Below are 12810 nucleotides of genomic sequence, written 5' to 3' on the forward strand. Positions count from 1 at the left end.
TTATACAGTTCTGTCACCAGCTTCCACTGGGAGATATGGAAGCTTTTTCCAAATCTGGATCTCATGCATTTATCAGATAGTCCTGGGGAAAGCTTTTCCACCCATATCAGTGTTCACCCATGAAGTTCTACAGACCCTCCAAGTGTCCCTATTTTCCAGGGACAGCCCCTGATTTACAGAAGCCATCCCACTATCTGATTTGATCTTAGAATGTCCTGCTTTTGCTTAGGACGTCACTAATTTCATCAGAGAATGTTGGAGGGTAGGCAGTTAAGCAACCCCCTAACCAAGGAGATGAGTAACTATACAACCTTTAGAAGACATCTGACGGCAGTCTTGAATAGGGCAGGTTTTTTTATATTTCATGTTTTATTAGGTTTTTATACCGTATATGTTGGAAGCTACCCAGAGTGGCTGGGGCAGCCCAGTCAGATGGGTGGGATGTAAACAATAATGTTGTTGTTGTTGTTGTTGTTGTTGTTGTTGTTGTTGTTGTTGTTGTTGTTGTTGTTATATAGGACATCCTTATTTTCATTGGAGAAGTGTTGGAGGGTATGAGCACATAGGGAAATTCACAATGGTATACCATAAATTAAGTTGTACGTTGGGTTGCCATATGTCCTCTTTTTCCAGGACACGCCCTCTTTTCAATGGGTAGAGTTCTCATAGCAATCAAAAGCAGCAGTCAGCAAATGTGTCCCCTTTTTTTGCTCTTCAAATTATGGCAATCCTAAGAGGGGAATGAGGAATTCAACTGACTGTCGCTTAACGGTTGACCCATGCTCCTCTTTATAACACACAGTTCTGTGCAGATCAGCAGAGAACTTAAGAATAGCTCTACTGAAGCTGATGGGAGCTGTAGCCCCAAACAGCTAAAGGACACAAGATTGGTGAAGTCTGGTTTAGTCTATGGCAGTGCCCTGCAGACACTTTCCCATGAATTCCATCATACCACCCACTCAGCAGACAGATGAAGCAGATCCTTTTTGAAAGGCATGGAGTGTCTTTAATTATACAATAATAGTAATCAAGCAAATGTGCTTTGATCCCACACTCTAAGTTTTATATGCAGTTAAAACAAATACCACCCCCCCATCAAGACTATAGTCCACAGAGCATCTTATTTAATCATAGGCTGGCAGCTAAGCCCTGCATAAGTTTTGTTTCATTTCTTAAGTGAGGTAAAGGTAAAGGATCCCTGGATGGTTAAGTCCAGTCAAAGGCAACTATGGGGTTGCAGTGCTCATCTCGCTTTCAGGCTGAGGGAACCAGCGTTTGTCCACAGACAGCCTTCCAGGTCATGTGGCCAGCAGAACTAAACCGCTTTTGGTGCAACGGGGCACTATGACAGAAGCCAGAGTGCGCAGAAACGCCGTTTACCTTTCTGCCACAGTGGTACCTATTTATCTACTTGCACTGGTGTGTTTTCAAACTGCTAGGTAGGCAGGAGCTGGGACAGAGCAACGGGAGCTCATCTTGTTGTGTGGATTCGAACCACCAATCTTCTGATCGGCCAGCCTAAGAGGCTCAGTGGTTTTGACCACAGCGCTACCTGTATCCCTTTCTTAAGTTGTCATATACAAATCCTGCCTGTAGTAATTAAAAGTGAGCAGATTTACTTATTAATTAAGGGGGAGATTGTGTTTTCTTATTCCCCCAATAAAAAGAAACCAAGAACCTGCACGCTCTGCTTCTTTCGATAAGTTCACAGTGGGGGGTTGAGTGGCTTAGAGGAAATGCATGCTGTGCCCATAACTGGTCTTCACAATTCTGGAGGACTGTGAGTAAGGCAGAAGGCTGCACCCAAAGCCACGCCACAGGTGTTCCACTCATGCAATGGTTTTCCCCCTCCTCTCCTCTCACTGTGCCCTCCCCAAATCTGCTCCAGAAGGTCCCTCAACCCTTTAGGGCAGGTTTTGAGGATAGGGGGCTACAGGGGAGAGGAGATGAGCAGGGAAGTTGTGCAAGCGCAAGTGGGACATTTAATACAATCAAGAGTCTCAGTATTCTGGCCAGAGCCATCCTAAACTGGCGAGGAATGGCGCTTCCCATCCCCAGTTCAATCTTTAAGAAAAAAACCCTTCCATTTCCCCTTCTGTTGACACCAACGTGACTTACATACTTTTTCACTCTTTGGGGCTGTGTTTGTGTGTGTGCCAGGGAAATAAAGGAGATCTAAGATGTCCCCCATCACCCCCTGAGACACACATACCTGACCCACCCTGTTTCTGGGTCCACAACCCTTAGAGCATAACCATTCATAAAGCAGTAGAATTTTCCACAGCCATAGCCTCTGCCTATGGCTCTCCGTCTCTGCCAACAAAGAAAGTGATCTATCATATCCTCTATGCCCTCAGCCACGGTCCCAGGAAGTCTCTTTACTCTATTGTCTTCCCTGTGTCTCACTGTATATTGCAATATCCGTGGGGCAGGAACCTGACCCCTTTCCTCTGTAAAAGACCATGTGCATTGATGGCGCTATATAAAATACCAGTACTGGTAGTATAATGAAATGGGAGATTAGACTGTATGTGAATGATGCTGACCTGCTGCTAAAAAACTTTCCTCTATTTATTTATTTTTTACCATGTCCCTAACTATAGGACTCTCTCTCTCTGAAGATTATTCGTAAACTCTTTAGCAGGCCATGTTGTGCCTGCTTTCTATACACTCAACAATTCTGAAAGAGCACTGATAGCCTTAACTTGCCTGCGGTGACTTCATGTACTCAGGCAGTTAAAGTTTATCTGAAAATCAAAGGAAACAAAGCATCCGTTTACCTTCACAGCCAGCTTTTATGGAACACTTTGAAAGGCGGCCACAAGCATTACAACAAGAGCAGGCTAACTAAGATTCTTTGTTAGGAAGTGTTTTTTTAAATCCTCTTAAATGTTGCCTATTCAGGCTTTTTACTTAGCTGAACAATGGGCTGCTAGATCCTTTGCGAAGGCTTATGTTGCCATTTGTGAACAAGGTACTGTACTTCTACCATCAGGTTGGGCTTAGAAGAGTTAACTACAGTAAGCACTAGAGGCAGTGGCATAGCATGGTTTGCTGGCACCGGGGAGGCCGGGCACGGAGGGTGAACAGAGCCCGCACTGCCAGCTCAGCCCTCACTGCTGATGCTGTTGGAGCGACCCCAGCCCCAAGTCACTTTGAGATGCCAGCGTCACAAAGCGACTCAGGTCTGGCAAGGGGGCATGAGAAGGACACAACAGTCATGCGCCCTTCAGAGGGCAAAGCTGGGATTGAAGGGCACATGGCTGTTGCATCGTTCTCATGCTGCCAGGTGATCATTCAGAGCAGTTCCCAGACTTGCAAAGTGGTGTGGGGCTGGCAGGGTGACGTGAGCAGCCCCCCCCCCCGAAAAATGTGCCCATGACCATTGCCCCAACAGCACCCCCACACACACACACTATGCCCGACTGGCAGCAGGGAGCTAGATGGGGAGGGGAGGAGGACACAGAATTGTCATTGTGAAGGTTGCACTAAAAATCAAGGAAGGTAGTGGTAAAGAATGCCCAAGAATGTTTTGTTCATTTATTCATTAATGCAGGGCATTCATAATTTCCAACCCTGCCCCCCCATCTAAAATAAAGGCACATGATGAGCACATTTTGCTGAAGCTAAGCAGATCAACAGTGCCTGGATGGATCACTATACAGAGCTACCTTCAGATGTCTTCTAAAGGTTGTATAGTTACTTATCTCCTTCGCTCAGGGGTCAGATAACTCCATACCCTCCAACATTTCTCTGATGAAAACAGGGATGTCCTAAGGAAAAGTGGGACATTCCAAGATCAAATCAGAAACCGGGATGGCTTTTGTAAATCTGGAATGGTCCCTGGAAAGTAGAGACAATTGGAGGGTCTGCTGTCCTAAGTGGGTTTACTCAACAGTTAATCAACAGAGCTTACTCCTTAATTATTGAGTTTAGGATTGTAGTCTAAATCCTGTTTAAAACTCTATGAGACATTAAGCAGCCTGTTATGCTGGACTGTAGCTCATACTTTGCTTTAATAATGAAGGACAAGCTCCTTCATTAGATATTTCATAGAATTATAGATTTGCAGAGTTGGAAGGGACCCCATGGGTCATCTAGCTCAGCCCCTGAAATGCTAAGGCAAGTTGGCAGCTTAGAATACATTTCATGTCATCTTATGTAAATTTAACACAGCCCCTTTGAAAAGTCCTTTTGCAGCGCAAAAATCTTCTGACGCTGAGGAGGGAGGAAAGGGAGTGTTTTTCACTAGGTTTTATCATTAGGTACACATAACCCCGTCCCCTTGGGGCATGCTAAACTGTTCAGGAAGTTAAACTGTTGCCAGTAAATATGTTGTGGTACCCATATATATATATATATTTGAAATTCTGCTAAAGGGAAACACAGTGTTGTCTGATACAGTGCTGCTTGAGAGGGTTGGATATGGGTTCCACTGCATTTCTCAGTCTCACCCACCCGTTTATGGAATGCCTGAGAGAAAGAAGCAAGGGTATTTCTTCTTCCAGGTTTCTGGGGATTCTATATAGAAACCATTTGGAACGTAGGCAGCAGAAGATCTGACTACGCGCCTCGTTGTGAAGAGAGAGTGGGTGCAAGTGATAAATTTGATTTCTCGGTGATCTTGTTAGAACTTAAAATGCTCACCCGTGAGAATGGTACCTCATCCTAAACAAGTATTATATTCTTCAACTATTTCACTTAGGAAAGCCTCTTTGGCAAACACAGCACTGCGAGCCTCGCAATATTCACAAGAACACACCATGCATTATCTTGCAAACATGAAATCCGTACCGATTCATTTATATGTGCAGCTATCAGATAGGAAAGAGGGAGGAAGAGGCAATAGTACTTACAGGTAGCAGTAGTCCTTGAAGAACTCCAGCTCAAGAAGACAGCACAGCCTGGGAAGGATAAGGAGTCACTGACCCAATAATCTCTGGTTTAGAGGACTTGCAGAATGAGAGAGAGGGAAAGGAAGAGGGAGAGGGAGAAATCCAAGGAGGTGGGGTGGAGGAGCTGAAATTCCAGTCTTTCTGGTCAGCTTGCTTGTATCCTCCCCCCCCCCCGCCCTGTACTAAACATCCACATTAAAAAGGACTTTCAGCGATAGCTGGCTGCAAGACAGCTGCTGGCTTGAAACCTTCCAGAATACAAAAGCTCCAGTGCTCTCTACGATAAGGACATTCTAAAGATGCCTTCAAGTGTTTACACTGAGCTATTATTTTTTTGGCAGAGAGCCCTAGAACTTCCCATTTTCTTCCTTGCTAGTTGACTGCACTGAAACTGCCTCTCTCCACACAAACACACGCCAAAGACACACACACACCCACACCCACACCCACACAAAGAGGCTATGCTGTTCACTCACAACCACCACCTCCCTGCTACTTTTGTACCCCTTGCATCAGTCTGTCACCCATCTTTCTGAGGCCATCGTGAGATTCGCCAGCAAATTTCAAAGTACTGAGGAGAATGTCCTGGTTGCCACTTGGCAACTCAGCCATGCTGAGTGATCCCTAAAAGGCTGGCCGCAAAGTACCCACAACGTTTCTTATAAAAACCTTGTGATTAATATCATGGTTGCAGATGGCTTGAACTTTCAGATGTGAATCTGAAAGGACATCAGGCCAAGATACTTTTTTTTACAGGAAAGGCCTCAGAATCAAACTCTAAATGGAATAGCAGCGTGAAAAAGTTGAGAGGACAGTCTCTTATAATCCCACTGCAAGTGTAAACAGAGAATATATCGCATTCTGAAGACAGACATCTTACCTCTGGGCTTTGTTAAGGAGGCACTGACTGGACTTGAGATGCCTGGCTTTCCATATTGCCTCACACACAAAACCAAAAGAAACGCTTTAAAGAAAACGGCTCATTAGAGCAAAGCAGATGTTCTTATTTTTCATTAGGAAAGGTATAGGAATACAGGAGGTTGCCTTATATGGAGGTCAGTCCATTGGTTCATTTAGCTCAGTATTGCACATGGGCAGCAAGGATTCAGCTAGTCATACCTCGGGTTACAGACGCTTCAGGTTGTGTGCTTTCGGGTTGCGCACCACGCCGAACCCAGAAGTACCGGAATGGGTTACTTCCAGGTTTCGGTGTTCACGCATGCGCAGAAGTGCTAAATCACGCTTTGCACATGCTCAGAAGCGCCGAATTGCAACCCACACGTGCGCAGACACAGCGCTGCGGGTTGCGAATACTGCGGGTTGCGAACGTGCCTCCCACATGGATCACGTTCGCAACCCAAGCGTCCACTGTACAGCTGCAAATATAACGTTTTAATCGCATTATACAAATGTGACACTAGATGGTAATGGTGAGCTAATGGCAAATTCAATGTTATTTTTAAAACTTTTTTAAAAGTGTTTTCACAGCGTTTTTAAAAATATTTGCAGATACATGCCTTCCTCATAACTATGTAATGCACGCCCTGCAGCATTCCTCATAGGGACATTTCTCACACCCTAAAACTGGCCCTTCTTGACCCATCATTTTTTGTCCCCCACCCTCTATCACCCTGAGAAGACTCCTTAATCCCTATTATACAGTGGAAAAACGGATGTCAGACGCCTCTGCTGTCGTATGTTTTGGTTCCTGGATGCCGAAAACCCGGAAGTAACTGCTTCGGTTTTTGAACGATTTTTGGAAGCTGAACATGCTACGTTGCTTCTGTTTTGAGTTTCCCCGTTGCATTGAGGCTTCCACTTTCAGTTTTCGAACATTTTGGAAGTCGAACGGTCTTGCAGAACAGATTACGTTCGGAAACCAAGGTTCCGCTGTATTTTGTTTTCTTTAGCAGATTTACAAAAAGAAAAACACACACCAACAAATAAATTTTAGAGAGGGGCAAGATTAGACGCGGACACACGAAACATTTAATTCCTTAAAAGCACCAAGACTCATTGAGCTCCATTGAGCTCCCCATTTCTTCATGCCCAGGGAGGTCCTGCCCTCTGCCAGCCCCTCACAGCTGGCACATCACACTGGGCTGGGCCCTCAGGGCTGCAGTCTCTCTTCCTCCTGGCCTGCTCTCCAGCAGCTACTACAAGCTGCCCAAGGCAGGAGGCTGGCAGCAACGGCCATGGAGAGGCAACGGGATGCTCCCTCAGTCCTGCAGCTACCACCATTGCTTGGGACAAGTGCTGGCTCCTCCTCCTTGCCGATTTCAGTGGCGGCAAACTGGCAGGGAAAATTGGGACATTCTGGATCAAATCAGAAGCCAGGACAGCATTTATAGTTCTGAGACTGTCCCTGGAAAATTGGGGTGCTCGGAAGGCCTGTGTATACAACCTGAAGCTTGCCCCCACAACCAAATATCATTCATGTGAGAGGTATGGAAGCTGATACCAAATGGACTGTAAAAGTGGCAGAACTGGAAACAAAAGGGGACCTCTGGTGGAAATATTGTACTAAAATTCATTTGTAGATGCAATGCACTTGGTCCTTGAGTTGCCTTTATGGACACTGGCTATTGTTAGAGCAGTGTTCTGAGTGCAGGCATATAACTTATCCTAAGCAAGCTGAAAGAAAAGAAGCAACTGACAGCACAATCCTACCTGCGTTTACTCAGAGGTAAGTCCCTCTGTATACAAGACCTACTCCCTAGTAAACATGTTTAGATGGTATCCCGAAGAAGGGACCATGTAAATGAGACTTTCAGCAAATGTACAAGTTCAGCCAAATCACATGGCAGAATTCTTCTTGGATCATATACCACTTCAGATTGCATATTTTGAATGCTCCTATATGGGGGAGGGAAACCTTACATGTAGAAAAAAAGCTCTTTAAATGTACCAGAGTACTGCTAATAAATCTCCAAAGTTTAAGTCTGTGTTAATGTGTACATACCTGCTTGTCAAGGCAGGGATAACATCTCAGATTTTAGAAATAGACCTGATATTTATTGTCAGGGGTTCAGGAGCAGAGGCAAGGGCAAGGGAGGAAACAGAGAGCGAGGGGGAGGAGGCAGAAGAAAAGATGAGTGATGACGACGACCCGAGATCTCCGAGTCTTTCCAGTGAATCAGAAGATTCACAGAAAGGAGCACCAGTGGCCAGGGCAAGGGGGGAGCCTAGGGGCACACCCCAGGAAGATAGAGCCAGAGGGGACTCAGAGGAGAGCAGTTGGAAATCGGGACCAGCGTCACAGCCAGAGAGCAGGGAAGAGGAAGAGCGCCAGAGATCAAGCGCTGGCAGCTCGCAACAGGGGGGAGGGCACGAGTCAGGAGTGGCCACACCTCCATCAGGGAGCGAAGAAACGGTCAGACGGAAAGTGGAAGGTTGGGCGCGCGCGCCAAGTTCAAATGCACAGGAAAGTGACGCAGTAGGCAGCCAGGAAAGGGAGCCAGGTCCTAAAGCCCGGCGCAAGGAGACAGGGAGTTCCGGGGGGTCGGCGTCAGAAGAATCCCGGAAGGAAGAGACCCCGGGGGGCAGAGGGACCCAGAGGAGAACAGTCAGGCGGAAAAGGTGGAGCAGGGCTAGGATATTAAGTTGGTGCACAAGGGGCGGAGACTCAGACGGAGCTTCGCCGATCTAGCCATTAGACGTAGAGTTGCACGCAGCAGCTTGAGAATGGAAACTGTAACTCAATAAAGACTTTTACTTAATGACCGCTGGCTAGCGTGATCCTCTGTGAGCTAGGATCTAAGCAGCTCTGACAGTAAGCTCCGTCTCCAAATTGTGGGCATCTACAGCCTCGAGGAGAGGAGAGAAGCAGGTGCCTACTAGCTAGCTCACAAACGGCAGACAACATGATGGCTGAGCAGCAGATAGAGGAACTCAGAAAAGCAGTGTCACAACTGAATGCCGAGGCTCTCGCATCCAGGAAGAGAGAGGAGGTGGCAGCTGCCGCCTGCAGGGATCTCCAGGTCAGGTTGGACATGCTTACGAAGCAAGGGCAACTGACACCCAAACAGGAGGGAATTGGGTTGGCAAGACGAACAGGCGGTCTGGTCTCTCACTTCGATGGGAACCTGCAGCAGTACCCCAACTTTAGAGCAGATGTAATGTGCGCACTGGAACTGCTGAAAAAAGACTTTAGAGATGAGCAAGAGAAAGTGGGGTTCATCATGTCCCATTTGCATGGGGAAGCTAAAGCATGGCTGCGCAATTTGTGGAGGGATAAGGATCCGGCGCTCCAAAATGCGGATGCCTTTATTAAAGCGATGGATGGGTATTTTTTATCAAGCATTGACGTGGATCTTGCTCGGCAGCAGATACACGGACTGAAACAAGGGAGGGCCAGCGTAAGGCAGTATCATGCCCGCTTTTTCGCTTTGGTCAGTGCTCTGGAATGGGACAGGGAGTCGGTTCCTGTAAGAGACCTGTTTTGGGAGGGATTGCACGGCTCTGTTAAAGATGAAATTGCGAGGGGGGAGAGACCCCGGACCACGCAGGAGATCGTTCAGAGGGCACTAGCCGTGGGGGTGCGGCTGGAAGAACGTCCGTGGAGCAGGGACGAAGGGCGTGGAGGGCGCGAACCAGCCAGGGGCTCCTCCTTCCTTCCCAGAGAAGCAGCGCGTGCGCAATCCACGCCTCCGCCAGGAGGAGGGGTGGAACCTATGGAGGTTGGAAGTGCAAGGGCTCAGTCAGCAGCCAGAGCCCTAGCACCGACAACAGTGAAAGCGAAGCCTCCTAGAGGGAACAGGAAGTGTTACATCTGCGAGGATCCAGGGCATATGGCGAAAGAGTGTCCCCGGAGGCTCCACAAGCACACTGCAGCCTCAGCAATGGTAACTGCAGCAACGCAACAAGGAGGACCACAGCAGGGAAACGACGATGTCTGGCTGGAGGAAGAGGCACTGGGGCCCAGCCAGACGTATCAGTGAAGAAGTCCCCGGAGATTTCACAGCCCATGGACCCCCTCCCGCCCAAACCAGTAGTGAGGCTCACCGCATCGCTCCAGCTGCCCAATGGAATCACCATGGACGTGCCGCTCACCATTGACTCGGGAAGCAATGCGGACTTTATAGGGCAGGACTTTGTAGACCGGCACGCTATACAGTTGCTGCCGGCCACGCTGCCCCTGCAGGTGGTCACGGTGGATGGCAGAGAGCTGCTAGGGGGGCAAGTGGTGAAGCAGACGCCACCAATGATGATGCGCCTTGGGAATCACAGGGAAATCATCAGCTTCAACATCACTCAACTATCGGACACGCCCATTGTATTGGGCATGAGTTGGCTGGACAAGCACAGCCCAACGCTGGCTTGGTACCAGAGGCAGCTGACCTTCGGCTCTTCCTTTTGTGCTGAACACTGCATCGTGCCCCGGCAGGAAGGAGAGGAAGAGGAGTCACAGCTGCTGCTAGGCACGCTGCAAGCGATTCCCCACAAGTACGCAGAATTTTTGGAGGTTTTCTGCGAGAAGGAGGCAGACAGGCTACCCCCCCACAGACCATATGACTGCAAAATTGACCTGCTGCCGGGGGCGGCGCTGCCTAAAGGGAAGCTGTATTCCATGTCTGAGGACGAACTGCAGGAACTCAAAGAGTTCATAGATCATAATTTGGAGCGCGGTTTCATCCGGGAGTCCAAGGCAGCGGGGGGCAGTCCTGTATTCTTTGTTAAGAAGCGGGACACGCCCCAAAAAAGACTGGTGGTGGATCTTAAACAGTGTGACCAAGCCATCGGACTTCCCCATGCCCCGAATCGACGACCTCCTCGCAAAGGTACGGAAGGGCAGCGTGTTCACCAAGTTAGACCTGCGAGGGGCATACAACCTCATTCGCATGCGGGAAGGAGATGAGTGGAAGACAGCCATGTTCACGCCTCTGGGCACCTACGAATATAGAGTTATGCCTTTTGGATTGCAAAATGGCTCCCACGTTTTTCAAGCGTTCATGCATCACGTGTTGGCGGGGCTCCTCTACAAGACGTGCGTCTGTTTCTTAGATGACATCCTGATCTTTTCGGAATCGCAGCAGGAGCATGACAGACACGTCAAAGAAGTGCTAAGCAGGCTACAGCAGCATAGGCTCTACGCCAAGCTGGAGAAGTGCCAATTCGACGTGACGGAGGTGGATTTTCTGGGCTACAAGTTGTCTGACAAGGGGCTCGCCATGGACAGCGCCAAGGTTCGAGCGGTGTTGGACTGGAAGAGCCCACGCAACTGGAAGGAGGTCCAACGGTTTGTCGGCTTCGCGAACTTCTATCGCAAGGCTTTTATCAAAGGCTTCGCTATGCAGACAGCGGCCATCACGGACACGCTTAGCTCCAAGAAAAAGAAGTTCATCTGGACAGAGCAGGCGGAGCAGTCCTTTCAGGCACTCAAGCGTCTCTTCGCGTCGGAAGAGCAGCTGCTGCATGTCGACCCCAGCAGGCCGATGAGGGTGGAGACAGACGCCTCGGACAGAGCCGTGGGAGCAGTCCTGCTGCAGAAAGACCCGCAGGGGGTTTGGAGGCCGGGAGCGTTTTACTCAAGGAAGCTCAGCAAGTCCGAACAGAACTACACCATCTGGGACAGGGAGTTGCTGGCCATTCATGCAGCATTCAAAGCATGGAGGCACTTCCTGATCGGCGCCAAGCACACGGTGCAGGTCTGCACGGACCACAAGAATCTGGAGCACTGGCGCACGGCACAGTTCCTGAACCAAAGGCAGATACGTTGGGCTGAGTTCTTTGCGAACTTCAACTTCCGAATAGAGTATGTCCCGGGGGACACCAACATCATGGCAGACGCTCTCTCTCGTAAGCCACAATATCTGGAGGACGCCAAGCCAGCGGCCGCCATGCACATCTTCGCACCAACAGTGTGGGCGTGCGCTGCGGCAACAGTGGACCTGGAGGCGGTGCGACGAGCGTTGCAGGATGACTCCTTCGCGCAAGCAAAGATGGCAGAGGTGCACAGGGGCACGGCAGCGACCGACGAGTTCCAGCTGAGAGATGGATTGCTCATTCGTAAAGGGGCCATCTACGTGCCGGGAGACGAACTTCGCGCCAAGGTACTGCAGCAGCTGCACGACGCGCCCACTGCCGGGCACTTTGGCAAGGAGAAGACGGTGGAATTAGTCGCCAGGGACTTCTGGTGGCCCGGAATGAGAGGGGAGGTCGCGGACTACGTGGCGAGGTGTGACACCTGCCAGAGGGCCAAACCGGTGCACAAACCGCCGGCCGGACTGTTGGAACCGCTGCAAACTCCGGTCGAACCATGGGAGAGAGTGGCCCTGGACTTTGTCACGGATCTGCCCAGCTCGAGGGGCAAGACGGCCGTGCTGGTGGTGGTGGACTTGTTCTCCAAGATGGCACATTTCATTCCGTGTGCCAAGGTGGCCACGGCGGAGCAAACCGCCAAACTGTTCATAGACCACGTGTTCAAGGTTCACGGTCTGCCACGGTCTATTCTGTCCGACCGGGGGCGACAGTTCATCTCGAATTTCTGGCAGAAGTTGATGGGCTTCCTGAACGTCAAGATCAACCTGGCGTCGGCGAGACACCCGCAGACCAACGGGCAGGCGGAGCGGGTCAATGCCATCATGCAGCAGTACCTGAGATGTTATGCGAATCAACAGCCTGCGACGTGGGTGGATTACCTGCCGCTCGCCGAGTTTGCCTACAACAACACGAAGCACGTGTCCACGGGGGTCACGCCGTTCTTCGCCAACAACGGGAGGCACCCCAGAACCTTCCCGGGACTGGAAAGGATGGGGGAGGGGGAGCCGCAGACAGCAGATGCGTTCGCGTCGGAGTTGCAGGAGGTCCACGATCAGCTACGGCGGCATCTGGAGCTGGCCAAACATGCATACAAGGTGCAAGCGGACAAACACAGAAGGGTTGGCGAAGAGATCCATGTGGGAGACTGGGTCTG

General features: G+C 49.7%; 1 protein-coding gene across 1 annotated transcript in view; it reads right to left on the reverse strand.

The window, feature by feature from the left end:
- FREM1 (FRAS1 related extracellular matrix 1) overlaps positions 1 to 5042 on the reverse strand; it is an 84475-nt gene extending 79433 nt beyond the window's left edge. The window contains exon 1 of the mRNA XM_081176001.1: positions 4857 to 5042. The gene's annotated coding sequence lies outside the window, so the exon portion shown is untranslated. The remainder of the gene's footprint in view (positions 1 to 4856) is intronic.
- Positions 5043 to 12810: the final 7768 nt, after the last annotated feature.

The sequence above is a fragment of the Podarcis bocagei genome, assembly GCF_964188305.1.
Source record: "Podarcis bocagei genome assembly, chromosome: 17".
NCBI classification, from domain to species: Eukaryota; Metazoa; Chordata; class Lepidosauria; order Squamata; family Lacertidae; genus Podarcis; species Podarcis bocagei.